At 42.8% G+C, this 17,856-nt stretch overlaps 1 long non-coding RNA gene across 1 annotated transcript; it reads right to left on the bottom strand.

The window, feature by feature from the left end:
• Positions 1-6,481: 6,481 nt before the first annotated feature.
• On the bottom strand, positions 6,482-13,519 carry LOC146697628 (uncharacterized). Its single transcript, XR_014923144.1, has 3 exons — positions 13,270-13,519; positions 8,189-8,254; positions 6,482-6,544 (listed from the first exon to the last, which is right to left on the bottom strand). It is a non-coding gene; the product is annotated as an uncharacterized LOC146697628 (long non-coding RNA).
• Between the last annotated feature and the right edge of the window lie 4,337 nt (positions 13,520-17,856).

The raw sequence follows: 17,856 nt of genomic DNA, 5'->3' as shown, positions 1-17,856 counted from the left end.
AGTTTCCAAGCCTGAAAGCAGCGACGAGCGAAACCAGGAGCTTTTTTTTCCATTTGGAGGAATTTATCCAAATCAGAAAACGTGTGTCTGGTGGTGGTTGGCTGAACTTTCAGAGGGAACAATATGAACTGTGGTGCACGCCAGCTCTCCATCTCATGCCGGTCCACAAACACAATCTCCACACAGGCTGCTCCCCAAAATCCGCTCCCTGCAACTATTCCCACTTCCTGGCAATGAAAATGAAGTCAAAGGTTTGCTGTTCGAGATCCTGCCCCCAATTCACCTGGAGCCTGATGCACTTAAAGAACTGAACGTCCAGAACGTGTCTGCTACGTAGACTCAGACTGATTCTGAGGCTCCCGGTTGCAATAATTTTAATGTTTTATCCATTTAAACCTCTGTTGTAGAGACCCACCTTTTAGCACATCCCAGCACACCCACTCACTTCACCAGATGCACCTTGTTTAGTTCTCTCACCTTTGATTGGGTGTGGTGCTTGTCCTTGATTGCACTCACCTGTCACACATTATATGTCACACAGTATATAAGGACTGCATTCACTTTGGCTCACTCTTTCCGCACTTCCACACAGGGCGGCAGCTGAGCATTGGCAGTCCATGTGTGTCTTTGTTTCCTTCCTTTTTTGCCTTATTTATTTGAGAATAAAAGGAGTACCCTGAAAATAATTCTGCATTAGATGGCTGCTTTTCTTATTCTAACCGGATGAGCCCATGAAGCTGATTGCTTCAGCCCTGAACCTTCCTCCCTTCAAAACATGGTCCTCCGAGCCGGAGAGGTATTAGCATCATGGATACACAGCAGCCATTTAGAAGATCCAGTCGTGATAGTAGACCTCCTGCCTACCTGCAACAGTATGAAGTTCAGTACCCTGGAGTGTCAAGAGCTACATGTGAGACAGAGAGCCAAACTGAATGCCAGCACAGTGATAAAGACACACATGGGCTGCAGGATCCTGTCGGAGAGTCAGAAAGACCACCAGAGACATCCCTTGTTCCTTTACCCACCACCCAAGATGAGGTCATGAGGGAACTCCTAACGACCATGAGGGAGATTAAGCAATTTATGATTCAATCATCTCCTTCCCATTCTCGTAGCTCCAGATCTTCCATTCGCACAGTCTCATCAGATGGAATCAAAGCTTCTGTATGCAGTTTACGAGCCAGTCCTCAAACACATCAACAACATGAGCAGCTCCCAGTGATTGATACAGTAACCTGTCAATCACCCTTCCAGCCCCCGCAGATTAGCCGTCAGTCTGGCTTAGTTACAGCTGCCAGCCCTCCTTTACCTAATTCAACAATACTAGATGCTGCTATCCCTTCAACTGGTTTGCCTAGACCAGTCCTTGCTACAGAAGATGAGACTCCCTTTGATTTCCTGGCCTTATCACGGCAGGATCCCGACCAGATCTCATGTGTTCAACCTGCTGTTCCTTTAGCTGAAGACCCTGTTCAACCTCTCATTCGCATATCTGACCACAAGCATTGCCCTCCTCTAGAGCAGCAACCAGCTACATCCAATACCTCATATGAACAGAAACCTTTGATATCTGGTACTGCTAGCTCGGGTCACTCCTCTAGCACGAGAACACATGTATATAAGCTTGAAGGTCCTTCATTTCCAGACCTTAGTAGAGAAGACGAAATGCAATACAGGATGTTACGGATGGCCCTTACAAACCTTCTTGATCCTCATGAGACAGAGCACTTCAAATATCATGTCCTTCTTGATCACCTCAAAGTAGACCAAGCTAAACGATTAGCTCTTGCCTTTTCCTACGCTCCTGACCCATACACTCAAGCCATCAAAGCCCTTGATGAGCGTTATGGGCAACCAAGACAGCTGGCATTGAAAGAGCTAAAGAATATACTGGAACTGCCTCCTATCAGAGCAGGTGATGGTCAGAGCCTTGATAATTTTGCTCTTCATGTACAGGCTTTAGTTGGGTTGCTTAGCACTATGGGAGAACAAGGACGTGCAGAACTAGACTGTGGCTCCCATGTCGATCGCTTGTTAGTGAAGTTGCCTGCAGAGCATTTCAGTCGCTTCAAACGGCATGTTTACAGGGAACAGGGAGAAATGAAGTATACCTTGCCTTTGTTCTCATCCTGGTTGCAAATGGAATGCAGGTGTCAACCAAAGAAGGCCAGTCCTGTTCCATCCTTCAACCAGACACGACCTGCCCGTAAGTACGCTTCTCCACTTACAACCATATTACATGAAGCAAATACATCTGATGATTCTGTACATGCAACACAGCCGATCATGACAACTAAGGCTACATGTGCATATTGCTGCTCACCAGAACATCACATTAGTAAGTGTCCTGGGTTTATTCAGAAGACAAAGGATGAGAAAACAAACTGGATAAAAGTAAACAAACGGTGTTGGCGTTGTGCTAGGAATCATCAGGCCGCAAAGTGTGACCTGAAGAAAGCATGTGCCACCTGTATGGGACTACATCTCCAGATCCTATGCGATGTAAATAAGAGATCTAAAACTGACACTCATCCTGTAGTGAGGACGCTATACTTTGATAGACCTAGTGATTGTCCTAGTGTCCTTTTAAAGGTCGTGAAAGTGCTCCTGCGAAATGGCAAAAGAACCCTTGAAACATATGCAGTACTTGACGATGGCTCCCAGCGTACCATTCTTCTGACATCAGCTGCACAGCATCTCAACCTAACTGGGGAAGCAGAGAGATTATCACTTAGAACGGTCCGTCAAGAAGTTGAAACTATTCATGGTTCTTCCGTAAGTTTCAAAATCTCACCCATCGCACACCCAGAGAAAACCTACACAATTACTAATGCCTTCACTGCAAATCACCTAGCACTTTCAGACCACACCTACCCTGTATCATCTCTCCAACGGAGATACAAGCATCTTCAAGGTATCCCATTACCCATTATTAATAAAGCAGCGCCACTCCTGCTCATAGGCTCAGATCATACTCACCTCATCACGCCTACTGCTCCATTGAGACAGGGACCATATGGGTCTCCTGCAGGAGTTAAAACCCAATTAGGATGGACACTTCAAGGCCCGATCACAGATTTTCATCCCCAGAGCAGTACAGAGCACGTGCAGTGTTTGTTCACATCTCTCAGTTCATCTGCAGATGTACTGCGTTATCATGTTGAGAAGCTATGGCAACTAGACACTTTACCTGAATACAGTGAGAAATCTGTGATCCGATCAAAGCAAGATCAACTGGCACTGGAACTCCTTGAACAGGCCACAAAAAGGGTTGAGATCAATGGTGTTAATCGCTACGCCACTCCTCTTCTTCAGATGGCAAACTTTCCTTCTTTGAATGTCCCTCCAAATGTAGTCATGTCTAGACTCCGCAACACTGAGGCTCGGTTAGCTAAAGATCCTGGCAAAGCCATGTCTTACAAGGATCAGATTTTGAAATTGGAGCAAGCAGGCTATATAGTCAAACTTAGCCCAGAGGAGATGCACAATAGCAAAGAAACCTGGTATATCCCTCATCATATGACAAGTCACAACAATAAAGATCGCATAGTCTTTGACTGCTCTTTCACATTTCAAGGTCAGTGTCTCAATAAGTACCTATTGCCAGGACCAATCCTAGGCCCAACACTTCTTGGTGTTTTGTTGCGTTTTAGGCAACATTCAGTAGCAATAGATGGCGACATGCACAAATATTGGCAGATCACTTCTGGCGACACTTCATAAGAGACTATCTACCATCCCTCCAAAGAAGACCCAAATGGCAGAAGGAAAAACCAGATCTCACATTGAACTCTGTCGTCATGATTATGGATTCACACCTTCCACGAGCCCTTTGGCCTGTAGGAAGAGTGACGCGCTTGCTGAAAAGCCCAGATGACCACATCAGAACTGTGGAGGTCTTAGTACAGGATAAAACCTATATCCGCCCTGTCTCCTGTCTGATCCCCCTGCCCCCGCTTCCTGACGAAGACTGATCCTGATCATATCAACATATTTCTCACTAGAAATATGGGGGCGGCTGTTGTAGAGACCCACCTTTTAGCACATCCCAGCACACCCACTCACTTCACCAGATGCACCTTGTTTAGTTCTCTCACCTTTGATTGGGTGTGGTGCTTGTCCTTGATTGCACTCACCTGTCACACATTATATGTCACACAGTATATAAGGACTGCATTCACTTTGGCTCACTCTTTCCGCACTTCCACACGGGGCGGCAGCTGAGCATTGGCAGTCCATGTGTGTCTTTGTTTCCTTCCTTTTTTGCCTTATTTATTTGAGAATAAAAGGAGTACCCTGAAAATAATTCTGCATTAGATGGCTGCTTTTCTTATTCTAACCGGATGAGCCCATGAAGCTGATTGCTTCAGGCCTGAACCTTCCTCCCTTCAAAACAACCTCACTGATTCTTTCCAGTGATGAGAAGAGCGAAAGGAAGACTGATTGTAAAGAAGTCTACGAGAAAATGACACCATCACTGGATATATGAGTAAATATTCAAATACTAATAGTTAATTTCAAGTCTAATTGAATACAGTGTTACATAAATGTAACATAAATTTATATGAACACAGAAAATGAAGCAGGGTCTAATTTCAGGTGTGGCTTCATTTGCAGAATCAGCGCCAGCATGCAGCACTCAGCATCATTGTCACTGATGGCGTCCTGATCCGAGTCCTGAACACAGAGTCGTTCAGTTTATTGGCTTCATGATTTCTTTGGGGTTTTATGGAGAGATTTGCATCCTTGTGCTATTTTGTTTATGGTCTTATTATGTTTCCTGGTGTTTTTGAGTCATTTTGTGATTTTGTGTGAGCTTTAGTACTTCAGAGGGTTAGAAGGTCGTTAGGTCTCTCTTGTGTTCCCTTTCTGTTCCTCGAGTCTCTGTGGCTGTTCTTCTGCCTTTTGCATCAGGTTTGGACGTTTGAGTTTTCATCTCGGTGTTAGTTATTTCCTGTTTTATTTCGGTGGACTTGTGCTTTGAATTTTGTTTAATTTCCCGTGTCTCATTATCCCTGAGTGGTTGGATTACTTTGGTACTTTTTAATGCTGCTTATACAGAATAACAGACTCCTTTTATGTTCTACTCGTGCTACTCTGTCTGCATCTGGGTCCAAGCTGACAATCCCAGGAGGTTCATATAGGGGGAGCGACTGGTCGGGTATCATCGGGGGCTTGCTCACTGACCCTGTAACAGGTTAATGTGGCCGTGTCGCTCGAAACAAGCCAGTAATGAACTGTAATCACTAACAATCCTACACAGTGAGGAAAAACTGAAAGCATGAGCTGCACCGAGGTCGTCGGTGTCTCTCTGCCCTTTCCCACATACTTCCTGTCGTGTGTGCGATTACATGCAGTGTTTATGTATTAAAGTTGTGGCCTTTACTGTTTTTAGGACTTCATGACAGGCCTTGTTTTGCATTTGCAGTTTTCCATTTAAAGAATGAATAATGGCCCTGTTTCTCAGACATTATTAACATATGCATAAACACTGGCCTACGGTGCCCTGAGCCGGTTATATGTAAAAATGTTCCTTACTTTTACTGAATGGGTTGTTTGGATGGATTGCTCAGGGTGGGTTTTTCACTAAAGGTCAACAGTGAGCAAATTGTCCTCTCAGTCAGATCCGCGAAGGCTGTCGTAACGGGACATCCCGTTCATTTTTATATGCAAAACATTGTGCACACAAGAAATGCACTTCCTGTTGAGATGGGTTAGCTTCAGAGTTGATCAGAAACCATCACAGCTCGTGTCATCAACACATGACTGGGGCGCTCTGTACTGGCACATGTACACGAACTCTTCATTTGTTTCTTTGTGCCACAGCTGTTAGTGTTTTAGCTTTGGTCCTACCTCTAAAATCCTCCTGCCAAAGTGTCAGCCAAATTTGATAAAAACCTGCTGAATGGGTCCAAGGAACAAGTTGTACCTGTTTAATTAAGTAACAGGTACTCAGCTTTTTCCTAAATGCAGAAAATCCGTCAAATGTTGTAGCAGAATGATTAAAATCTTAAACATAAATTAAATTTTGCTTTTCAAAACACAGTAATTTAATCCCAAAAGTCTTGGTTTCATCGAACGTGAAAGGGCAGATTTTCATGATGGCAGTGAGACCTGCTGTGATGACAGGACGCTGAGCTGGAGGCAGCAAAGGTGAAGATGTCAAGAGTTTTACTGGGAGTGACCAGAATGGACAGGTTTGAGGAGAGCACGTCAGAGAGACGCTCAGGTTGAGTGTTTGAGAAACACAGTTAGGCAGCAAGGCTGTAAAGGTTTGGACATGAACAGAGGAGAGATACTGGATAGGGATTCGTGGACGTAGTGAAGAAGGACGATCGGTGAGATACTACTGTAGGGAAACAGCGAAGGTGATCGACTGTGGCAACGACTAAAGGGTGGAGCTGGAAGAAGTACTAGTAGTCTTTATTCCAACCAGAGATACAATGACTACACTTAAAAAAACCAAAAACATCCATCCTCGTCCACTTGTGGTCCTGGAGCCTCTTTGCTGTCACGGGTGAGAGGCCGGGTTAAATCTCTAAAGCTGTAAGCAGAAGCAGAAAATATGAAACAGACTTCCTCAAATATCAACATGAGTTTAGCCTCCTCGTCAGAATCATCTGTAGACATGTGTTCTACAGCAGGAGAGAATGCAAGCTCAGCAGCTTAAGGAGACGACTTATGCTTGGGTGGTAGTCTTTTTCATCGTCTGCTCACAAGGTGACGTGTAAAACTATCAGACGAGGCAACCTGACCTACTTCAAACTCCGTATGGGGGCTACTAATTCACCTCCCTTACAATTTGGGCACAGTTCATGCTGAGCCGCTTCTGGTAAAATGAGTCTCATGAAAGCCAGCGATGACGGGGTGGGAGAGCGCCGCTCCGCTCTCATTATTCATCATTGTTTCAGCAGTTTGTGCGACACAGCAAGGAAGGGAAGGGAAAGAGCACCTATTGACAGTGGGAGGCGTGACCGTGTGCGTGTGTCCAGTAATCAGAAATAATCAGGAAATGAAATCCAACGACAGCTCACACACTGATGGAACAGAACAACAACTACATGACGTAAAACATAGAAATAGAATGACATGTTTCACAACAAAAAGGACAAAGTGTAGATGCACAACAAGTAGAACCATAATGACCATGTCCTAATGGTCCACAGTCATGCTGCCATTCAAGCTGCATTTCTTGTATTTTGTGCCAGTAGGGGGAAGAAGAACTCCACAACAGACCTGCTTTTTTTAATGACCTTTCCACGGCTGTGCTCCAGTTGTGCGCTTGTTTACTCATTCTCCCATTATATAGTTTTCACTATATTGTGGAGTCACCAGTGAATGAGCTGGATGCACCGTGAAATCATACGCTGGCCGCCTAAAACAGCAAAACATCTGCACCGCATTTAACACCAGAGACGCAACGATGCTGCTGTTTTTGTGTAAATGCAACACAAATCTGTGTAACTTCACTTGGAAACACAACTATATCCGCCTACACAAACATGACGCAGGTGGCAGCAGTAACAGGATTATTATATATTAATCTTCTCTCACTGCAAAACAATAAACATGGTCAAGGACGCTGAGGAAAGACCTGCTCGTGTACCCGAGTACGCAGGTGCACCGGAGAAACGAGGAGCATTATTGATGAATGATTCAAACAAACCTGAAATGAGCGCTGGGCTCGAAAAAGACAGCTTAGAAAATCATGTTAGCTCCATGTCTGATTGCTGTTGTTCTTCCAACAGACAGGCGGCTGTAATGCATGTTTCTACTGATGGACGCACTATGAGCTTTTGTTGTCTCATCTGATTGGTACTGGGCAGCTAACAAGCAGATCGTGAGGTTAGCATAAAATAAATGTGACTTTTTATTAAAGCAGTGTATTAACAGAGGCTACAAATAAGAAAAGATTTTGCCAAAATTAGTTTAAACAATATTCAAACATAGTTTATGTGAATAAAATCTGTTACTCTTTGTAAACACTTGGGAAAATTGGCAAACTATAAACTTCAGTTCACTTTGCAACAGATCTAGTCTTTAAAAAAGGAACAAACTGTTTTTTTAAACTTCCAGGTGGCATTTTAGTTTCTTTTATTTCTCCATTTAGTCAAATTACAGGAGCAAATACTGGCCAGTTTGTTTCTTATAGTCTCGGCCTCAGTTAAAGGAAATCAATTTCACCCACCTGTGTTAGTCCTCATTAGTGAGAGCTCCAGCATGAGCCCGAGGCTGCTCCTGAAAACTGCAGACTCTGAAAAATCAAAGAAGCCGGGAGTGAAGTAAAAACAGCAAAAACTGAAAGTGGGAGAGGTGAACAGCAAACAGGCTTTCTGATCTTTATGAATGCACATTAGTGTCATACTGTGTACAGAAATGATTTGAAAAATCTCATTTTTAAACAGGAAATAGTGGATCAAGACAATTCAGTTATTCCGATAACGAATTAGACCGAGTCCTGGAGTAAGCTTAATGATTCCTAAGACAACGAGGAATATTTATGGATACTGGGCTAAGCCGTGTCTGACAGCTTCGAGAGGCTCTTTCTGTAATTATACTCAAACCCTGTCAAATGGTCTTTTTTCAAAAGCTCCCTCCAAACTTAAACTGATTGCTTTAGTTAAAGTAAAAACACTCACTGGCTATTGTTATTATGGGGGCATGCATACAGCTGCGTATAATTAGAAGTAATTATAAGTGTTTCTGAAGAGCTTCCTCTTTTCTTTGTCTTCACACAAAGTACAATGTTTTCTTTTATAACTTTCAAAGAAACTGTCTGTAAAATGTATTTCTCTGATGATATGGATGCTTATGTCGTCCCATTTCCTTTTAATGGTTACCTTACTGTCTTTAATGGCAGCAAACTACAGTACAACAGCTAATAATACAGTACATAATGAACAGCGTGGTTTATCAGCTCTTCTTTTTTCAACACTTCCCATTTCTATGGTGGTGAAGTAAAACAAACTTCTAATTTCGGAATCAGAAGATAAGAAGTTCCAGGTTCAGTCTCAGTAGGACTACCTGTATAAATAAAGGTTAAATAAGAATAAAAAATGCTTATTCTAAATGGTAATTGACTGATTTTAGGGTGGAAGTGTGCACAGCTTCGTTAGCCCACCACCTGTAAGCAGCTTTGAAACACTTTCATGTTTCGTGTTGTGGATAAAAACTGAAATCCTCAAAATAAAGTGTGCAAAAGTCGGCTGAAGTCATTAATGCAGCCACTTCTACAAAGAAATATTTCAGCACACAGCTGCCGGTTAGCCAATCAGTCTTGAGGCAACCCATTCTCTGCACCAATCAGAAGACACAATTCCATCTCCACATCAGAAACACAGCGCCCCTTCGCCGCACGGCATGCACCCCTTTACTACACTCTATATCATCACGGACGTGTAACCCGGCTTCCTGTCCAATAAATGAGTGAAGGACAGAGACATGAGTGGAAGTGGGTTCTTTGGCTAACCCGCCTGTTCTTATCGGGCAACCCTGCTGGGATTGCAGATGCATAGAGTCAGCACCTTATCATCCTGGCGTTCATGTTTCCAGAGGTCGAGTTCGTCTCTCTTAAAGTGACGTCTCCTTTGTTCAGTACTACTTCTTCCAACACGGTGCCACAGCAGCAAACCAGGAAGTAACTACAAATATATTGACTCATGTTCACAGACTCATAAATTCAACTTTTCCTGTCCATGACACATGATGTTGAAAATCTAAGACGGGAGATGAGAGACATCACAGGACTTTCCTGTTTCTTTTCCCATTATTTCTACACTCACTGTTTACTTTTGTTTTCATTTGCTGTGTGATTATTTAGGACAATCTTTGACTTGGTTACGTTTAGGACAAGATTGTGGTTTGAGTTTAAAGAGCTCTTTTAGCTTTAGTACTTGTTTACCTCCCACCACTATCGTGTCTATTCTTGATGTCACAGTTGGTAAACTGAGACGCGCTGATGTCACTCAGGCATTGATGTGACCAGAATGTTCTCATGGAAACCCATTCCCGTCTCACACAGCCCCTACCGAGCCCAACAAGCATCATCTTCCTTTACAGAGGCTGCTGCTGGGGTCGAATCGGCTGCTTAGCTGAGGGTTGTTGAAATTCACAGACTGTCATAGTCTCTGCTGGCTGAGTTTCCTTAGAAACAGCAGAGGAATTGTGGGATCAAGGAATGCAGGACATCAGTGGTTGCCTTCCCATGTGCTGAGAGGTCCATTCATTACTTCTTTTAAAGGGGAAACGGCGAGACTATGTCAAGAAACCAAAAAAGATCTTTGTTTACAACTACATCACGATTTTATTTTGAAGGAAATATAATCATAGGGTTACTTTGCATAAATACCTGATTTTGTGGAAAACTATTATTGAGCTGTTTATAGTAAAGTTAGCAAGTGGCAGCTCTTGTTTAAGGGTTAATTACAAGCATTTAAATACATTTAATCAGTCTCTCCCTAACCTTAACCAAACTGACCTTAAACAGGCAGGAGGATGAAGGACTTGGAGATCTGAAGTGAGGAACCTGCGCTCTGTGCACCAACCGTCTGCCCCAACCTCCTCTTCAAAAACAGACTTTATTTTCTAAAAATGACCTGCAGGAGCCACGAGGCAGTCCATCTGTGTTCTCACATGGGCTCGATATGTACATCCAGGAGAGAATGGAATTGGTTTAGAAACTTGTAGGATGCAGAACACGTCTTTTCCAGTCACTCACTGTGGAACAACTGCCTGCTTACACTGGTGTGGTTAGGGACTACACAGGATTTAGGGAGCTGAAAGGAGTTTAGTGTCCAGTCTGATATTTGCTTTCTCTTATACAGCTTAATTGGTTAAAATGTGCGTGTGAAAAAACGGCATTAAAGAAAATATTTTAAGTTGTTTTGTTTAAGATGGAGGGGAAAAACAGAGTGGGAATGAGCAAAACAAACAAAATTAATCATTTCCAAAAGATTTTGCATGAATAAAGTTTGTGTTTGCTTCCTGTGAATCACAAGTAGGAGGGTGCAGGCGGAGAGCGCATAGCAAAACATGCATAAAAAGAAAACAAGGCGAAAATGAAAAGCCAATGACGGAAAAATGAAAGTGAGTCCACCGAGCCGAGACAGCGATCGGCTGCAGTTGTGATTTTGGACTCGTTGGAGCTAATTGGCTAATGCCTGCATTTAGAGATTCTTCCAGCATACAGATGTTAGGAAATGAGAGTGCAGATGAAAATTGAGCTATTAGGCCAACAGCACGCTTTTAGAGGGATCTATAAGGAGAGCAAGGGAAACAAAAACAAGCGCTTTAGGATGTTTTGCATCTGAGCTTTTTTAATTTTAACAGGTTTTTAGTATCCAAGCATCACTTTTTGGTACACTAAAGATCAAATTTAACAATATGCATATAAATGGAAGGACGGTTTGTGCACTAAAATGACTTAAAAGCAGCACTCCTGAACAGACGAGTGCATATTTAGCCTCCAATCACTTCTTCTCAATTCACATGCAGATTTTGAACATACTAAATTCACCCCTGTGCCCCCAGTTTAATTGTCTTCTTCCTGTTTCCAAACGAACCTATTTAGCAGAGCTCATGCTTACGTGGGAGCTACAGAAAACAAAACACTGGGGAGGAGGGAGTGGGGGGCGGCTCCCATTCACAATATGACAACCACGTTTTAAATTATCTCAAATCAGAGCGCGCTCCTCCCTCTGCTGGGATGTCTCTTTTAGCGCAGGGTCATTTTCTTGCTCTAGCATCCTTGTGTTGTGACACTGGGGGGTAAAAACCAGTCCTGACCCCATGAAGGCATCTGCCTGCCTCACCAGCTAGATGCACATTGTGACTCTGGCATAACTTTGCTGTTTGACGTCACAAGTCATTGTGTTGGGGTGTTTTTGTGTCTCGGGACAAAAAGAGCAAAGAAAACAATTGAGATGCTTTCAGTGAAATGCCCCAGCTTGGTGCCTTTATAATGCAAGTGGGGGTTAGCTTTGCACACAAAGGGTGATAGTTGTTCTTTTAGAGAAGCTGACTTTAAAGCACATACCTACATCTTGTAATTATGTTAGCCGTTCCCCTCGGACTGGCCTTCCTGATGCCCCGTCCTCACAAGACGATTATTTCGACTGCACAAAATTACAGAGCAACAGGTTCGTTCTCTTAAACTGAGCACTGGTTGGCCAAACCCAAGACACGCGAAGGCTGTAATTAAAGATTTCTGAAGCAATAGACTTATAAATATAATAATATGTTGTTTTTGTAAATATCTGACAAAATCACTTGTTCTTGTGAAAAGAAAAGTTGCTGAAAAATAAAACAAACCCCACTTTCTCAAGTATTTAATGTAAGTAATCAAAGTGTCATAAAAACATTGCAGAGCTTCTCAGACAAAAGAGCGAATGTTGTGTCAGCAAAGTTGTTCCAGGATGAAGAAGAGCTCCTGGTGACGGATAAATATGAACTATGACCTGCATCCGTGCTGCATTATGATTAAAAGATGTAGATGACATAGAACCAGTGTTGCAGTCTTCCACGTTACACAACAAATCAGCAGAAGACAGCAATCAAAGAGAAAACAACTACAGACTGGATCCAGCTGAACACATCAAAGCCATCTGTGTTGCTCCTGGAAAGACCGGAAGGTGTCTTGAATGTGTTTGGAAATATGTCCTGATGCTCAATCATCCAGTAAATCCCAAAAGGTTGATTCTGTTCATCTGGACGTTTTCAGGGGGAGAAACGTTTCGTCATCATCCAGGTGACTTCTTCAGCATCAGCTCACTACAGGTTTGATTTGCATATTAATGATCAAGAAACTGACGTCCCAGCCCATTGTTCCTGCAGTAGTGCTGGTTTCAGTTATTGTGCAAATGTCCTGTTTATAAGATTTGGGGAAAGCTGCAGACTGAAGACGTCACCTGGATGATGACGAAACGTTTCTCCCACCGAAAACATCCAGATGAACAGAAGCAACTTTTCGGGCAGTTGGAAATTTCTTTCTCACCATAGAAGTTGTTTGGAAATGGCCAACCGTACTACACTTCCCGCTTCTCTGAGTCTTATTTCCTTGACTCTGTGTTTCCACACATCTGAACCCTCCAGAGCAGCAAACTGCAGAAATCTTTGCTTTTATAGAGTCGCTCACATTTGCTGATGATAAGTTACAGGTACACTGATTGGCACATCTGGCTGCTACTTTTGTGCGTCTGCATTTTGGCTTAGTTTCTGTTAAAGACATAATGACACAGAGTAATGGTACGTGCTGTTTGTCTGTCTGTTTACCTCGTTTTAAGATCTGCAAAAGACTTGTGATGGTCCCTGTGTCTGCCCGGTCCGCCCAGCGAGGCTGCAAGTGTTTCTGTTTTGCTCTCTCTCTCTCTCTCTTGCATCATCCTGCCTGGGCGGCGCTCACCGCGGGCTCCCGCCTCTCGTCCACGCACATCAAACTAATCGCTCACCTGTGGCTCTGAACTTCTTGTCCCGGCTTCATAAGTTTCTTCGAGCATTTCTTGTTGTGATCATCTCGTCTCTTTGTTTCTAGATTCCCCGGACCCGTGCTGTAACCCCCGTAACCTTGGAAACCTGCGCATACCTGCACCTGGTGACTTTAAATAGTGTTTAAATAGCTCAGCCTGAGCTTGAGTCTGACCTGCTGGTCTAGATTATTTATGTCCTAATACATCAAACTGCAGGCTTAAAAACAGAGGGTGTCCTTCCTTTTTCACAAATATAATATTTATTAACTTGTAGTTGTTTTTTTAACTTCCTACTCCTGCGTAAGCTGAAGACGTCTGTTCGTCCAGCTGATTTCCTCTAAAATCTTACATGGGAATGACACAATAAAATCGTTCTATGCAACGTCTTGGGTAAAAAGTTTGATCACACTATTTGTACTAAAATCCCGTTTTTGACGCACGGGGCTGGTTTCAATTTGCTTCAGTTGGTTCGCTGCCAGTTGTTAGAGAAACGTATTTGTCTGGTTGTGTGGGTGCAGCGAGGACCAGATGTCGAACTGTGGGGCCAGAAGAAGGAAGCTGGAGGATCTGTGTCTCTGCAGCGGGTCAAGGATCAACAGGATGTTGATAAACTAACAAACCAGGAAACCTCGACTCCTTAGACAATCATTCTTGTGCTTCTTCCAACTTCTCTCATCTCTTTGTGGTTTCATTTTATTCTCCCTCCACTTGTTAGTCTAGGCTTCCTGGGCCCTCATTCATTATCCCTACAGCTTGTCTCTACACAACCCCATCGTTTCTATCACCTTTCTCTTCCACAGCAGTGAAGCCATGCGGCGTGCAGGCGTGCCAGTTAATCAGGTTTCCTTATCTGCAGGCAGCTCACCCACCGGCCAACAGAGCCAGGTCTGCAAGCCGTCATAGCAGACACAAACAGGAGCAAAGCAACAACAGGTCGGTCATTTCTGCACTTTCTTATCTGACAATCCTTCAGCAGAATGAAGGAAAGGGAGGAGAGAAACAGGAGAGACAGAGTAAGGGGGGAAAATGAGAAGACTGTCTTGACACAGGCCTCTAATGGCCCTCTCGCCGGGCCCAATAAAAGCAGTGATATATGATCATGTGTCTTCCATGTGTGATGCAGACTGAAGCAGCAACTCAGGGCTCCATCAGTCTGACACTTCATTCTCTCACTCACACCAACTGACGGGAAACTCCAAACTTGGAAATGAAATTGGTGGATTGTCTTGTTTTGGTTGTATACAGTGCGTGGCTGAATCTGAGGCTTGATGCTTTATTCAGGTCTAGATGTTTGTCAGGTCTACGGCTAAGATGGTGTCCATTTATAGACATCTATGTGTGAGCTCGATGTATGAGCTTTGATATAACTGAGTCATACAGCTGCCCCACTGCTTACAAAAACACTGCTTGTGTTTCTCCTACAGATCTAAGATTGGATGAAGTCAGAACTTGAGAATGTCAGCGGTTTATTGTCAAGCATGCAGAAAATTCAGAAACGCAGAGAGTGGAGTCCAAGTCTTCAATTTTGTAGAAACAAAATTGCAATTTCGAGGCATGTTAGAGGTGCTTTAACACCAACTCCTGAATGTGTTAACGTGATCTTTGGAAAGCAGCATCAAATTACCTAAAGCACATTTGTAAAAGTCATTTTTAATGGCTTCTGTGCTTTTTTATGTAACTCTATTATCTATTTACAATTTGCTTATCACACACATCAGTAGCAGCAGCAAAGATGAGCAATTTGGAGTTAAATCCTCCCCTCATGCCAGAGAGGTGGCGCGGGATCTCAAAGCACCAATTATTTGACTAATAGATGGGCAGTGTCTGTGTGGAGTTATATATCCACTGGAAGAGATTATCAGAGTCCGAGTCTCCTCAAAACTGTCATCCTGCAGTCTGAGACACATTATTATTTTATTAGATCCACCTCACACAAAATGACATAGCATGAACCTGCTGTCGCTGCGGGGGCCTAAAGTCACTCTTGAACTCTCGGGATTCAACATAAAGTATATAAAAGAATATCCTGAAGGCTTCTCATCCTTTTAATATTTCTTTACTATGTCAAGGCAGATCTGTTCCCACTTGAAATGTGTCATATTCATCTTTTGATGACAGGATTAAATATGCTGGCCTGCTGTCTGTTTGCTGTAATTTCTCAGAAATCTCTTGGCTGTGTGCCTATCTTAAAACTTGTGCTCTGTACATGTCAGTGACCAACAGTCCTGCAACTGTTTGCTAAAAATATGTATAAAGTGTTGTAATTGTTTTAATTGTCATAGCCAACAGCTAAGTTAAGCTAGCGCTTAACGCATTAAATAGCTACTGTTTTACTGCATATAAAGGTTGTCTGCATGTCACATGCAAGGGCAGTTTGATGTCGTTTTATCTTTTGTCTATGAACAGCATCTATGCCGGTGCCCCAGAGCAGGCACAACCTTTGATCAAATCCCCTCTTTGTTCAAATCTGCCGATGTCAGTGAATTACAACTTAATCTGTCTTTCAGTGTTAAGACATTGAACATGTTTCAAGTTTATACCCCAACCACCGGTAAACAGGAAGGTCAAAATGATATCACAGAACCAATCCTTTGGAATATTTTTCTCATTATTGCCTTCCAGTCATACTCCTTTAACTCTGCAGTGGAGCTCTGGGTCACTGGGATGCATGGGAGGTGACACATTTAGCCCAAGGATACCTCAGTAGCCGTGACTGAACGTACATTTACTGAAAGCATTTTGAGCCCGTTAACCTTTTCTGTTCCCTTTGCTAACACGGACTGCATCTGTTATTGAAATGCAACCCACCTCCATTTATCGAGGTTGCTGAGCTTGGAACTCTCAGGGACGATGCTAATGCTGTTATGGTAAAAAGTTCGATCTCAGAAGAACTGCAGTATCAGCAGGCTCCTTATGCATTATTGTTTTAGTGCTTCCAATTTTCTTTTGTAAGCAAAAATACTTTAAAAAGAAACAAAACTCTTTCGGATCCTTGGTCAGAGTCCTTGTGCTGCCCCACAGTGGGGGTTTAGCCTCATATTCCAGTGTGTATGGCATTTTGATTTGGAATTCAGCAGGCTTCTAGTTATCTGGCACTGCAAGAAAATGTGTGCGGCTGTTTTGTCCCTGTGGCAGCAAAGCAGAATACAAACGATGCAGATGAAGAAAATGTTTGTTGCATATGGAAGACATTTGTCTTATAATGTGTGGTTAGGATTGTAAAAGAAAGGTAGTTTACCCAAACCAATGTCCTCACCTAAATGTAACCAACTATTTTTCATTGCCTACAGCACCCTCAGTAAGAGTCGTGTCAGCGGGGTGCAGAATACGAGAACGTCTGGTGATTCATGTAGACTTCGGCTAGTTCCTGGAAAAAATGTGCTTAGCAGGCAACTGAAATATGTGACTGCAGAGAGACACAAGTTTTCAATAATTATAAATCATTAAAAATCGATGCATAATAGAATAAAATACGTGTAGAACCCTTTGACGGATTTTTTATATCACAGTGGAGTTCAATCTTTGAATATTTTACTTTATGTATACAAGGATTTGTATTAACAGCAGGTGTTAATACGCCTTACCTGCCTGCTTGACATATTTTATTGTTATATTATTATAGAGCATAATGCTGTTCTTATTTTGTTCTATTGCTTTTTTTAACATTGTATGCTAACCAACAGCAGTAACAGCTTAATCTTTATTGTTATATTTTGATGAAATAGAGTAAATATTTCAAATTTCATTGCTTTCTACATACTTCGTTAATAATAATGGATTGCATTTATATAGCGCTTTTTGGGGCCCTCAAAGCGCTTTACAATTCCACTATTCAGTCACTCTCACATTCACTGGTGGAGGCAGCTACGGTTGTAGCCACAGACTGACAGAAGCGAGGCTGCCACATCGCGCCATCAGCCCCTCACCAGTAGGTGAAGTGTCTTGCCCAAGGACACAACGACCGAGACTGTCCGAGCCGGGGCTCGACCGGCAACCTTTCGATTACAAGAAGGACTGCCAAATCTTTGAGCCACGATCGCCCTGTTGTTTCTCCCATGATAACTGTATAAGCATTCTTACATTTTTATCACATTAGACTTACACACTGATCACTTAATAGCAGGCATGAAAAGTTAAAATTCGATGTCCACTGTTTATTTGATAGAGAGAGAACCTTTTTCTGTGCTGCACGAGGAGAAACCAGCTAGAACACGTCCACACAGGGCAGGTTACACTGCATCATGTGTTATCACACATATTTATATCTTTAACACTGTATTTTTCACATATTTCTTTATGTAAGTTTTGTGTTTTAGTAGTTAGTTACCACAATGAATTCACGATGTAAATCCATAGTAAACTAGGCAAAATGAATAGCGTGTGTCCTTCCCCC

Source organism: Copadichromis virginalis, linkage group LG12 (genome assembly GCF_057382275.1).
Source record: "Copadichromis virginalis isolate Kocher_CV1m ecotype Utaka linkage group LG12, C_Virginalis_male_GT1.1, whole genome shotgun sequence".
NCBI lineage: Eukaryota > Metazoa > Chordata > Actinopteri > Cichliformes > Cichlidae > Copadichromis > Copadichromis virginalis.
This window is presented reverse-complemented; position numbering and strand designations above follow the sequence as displayed.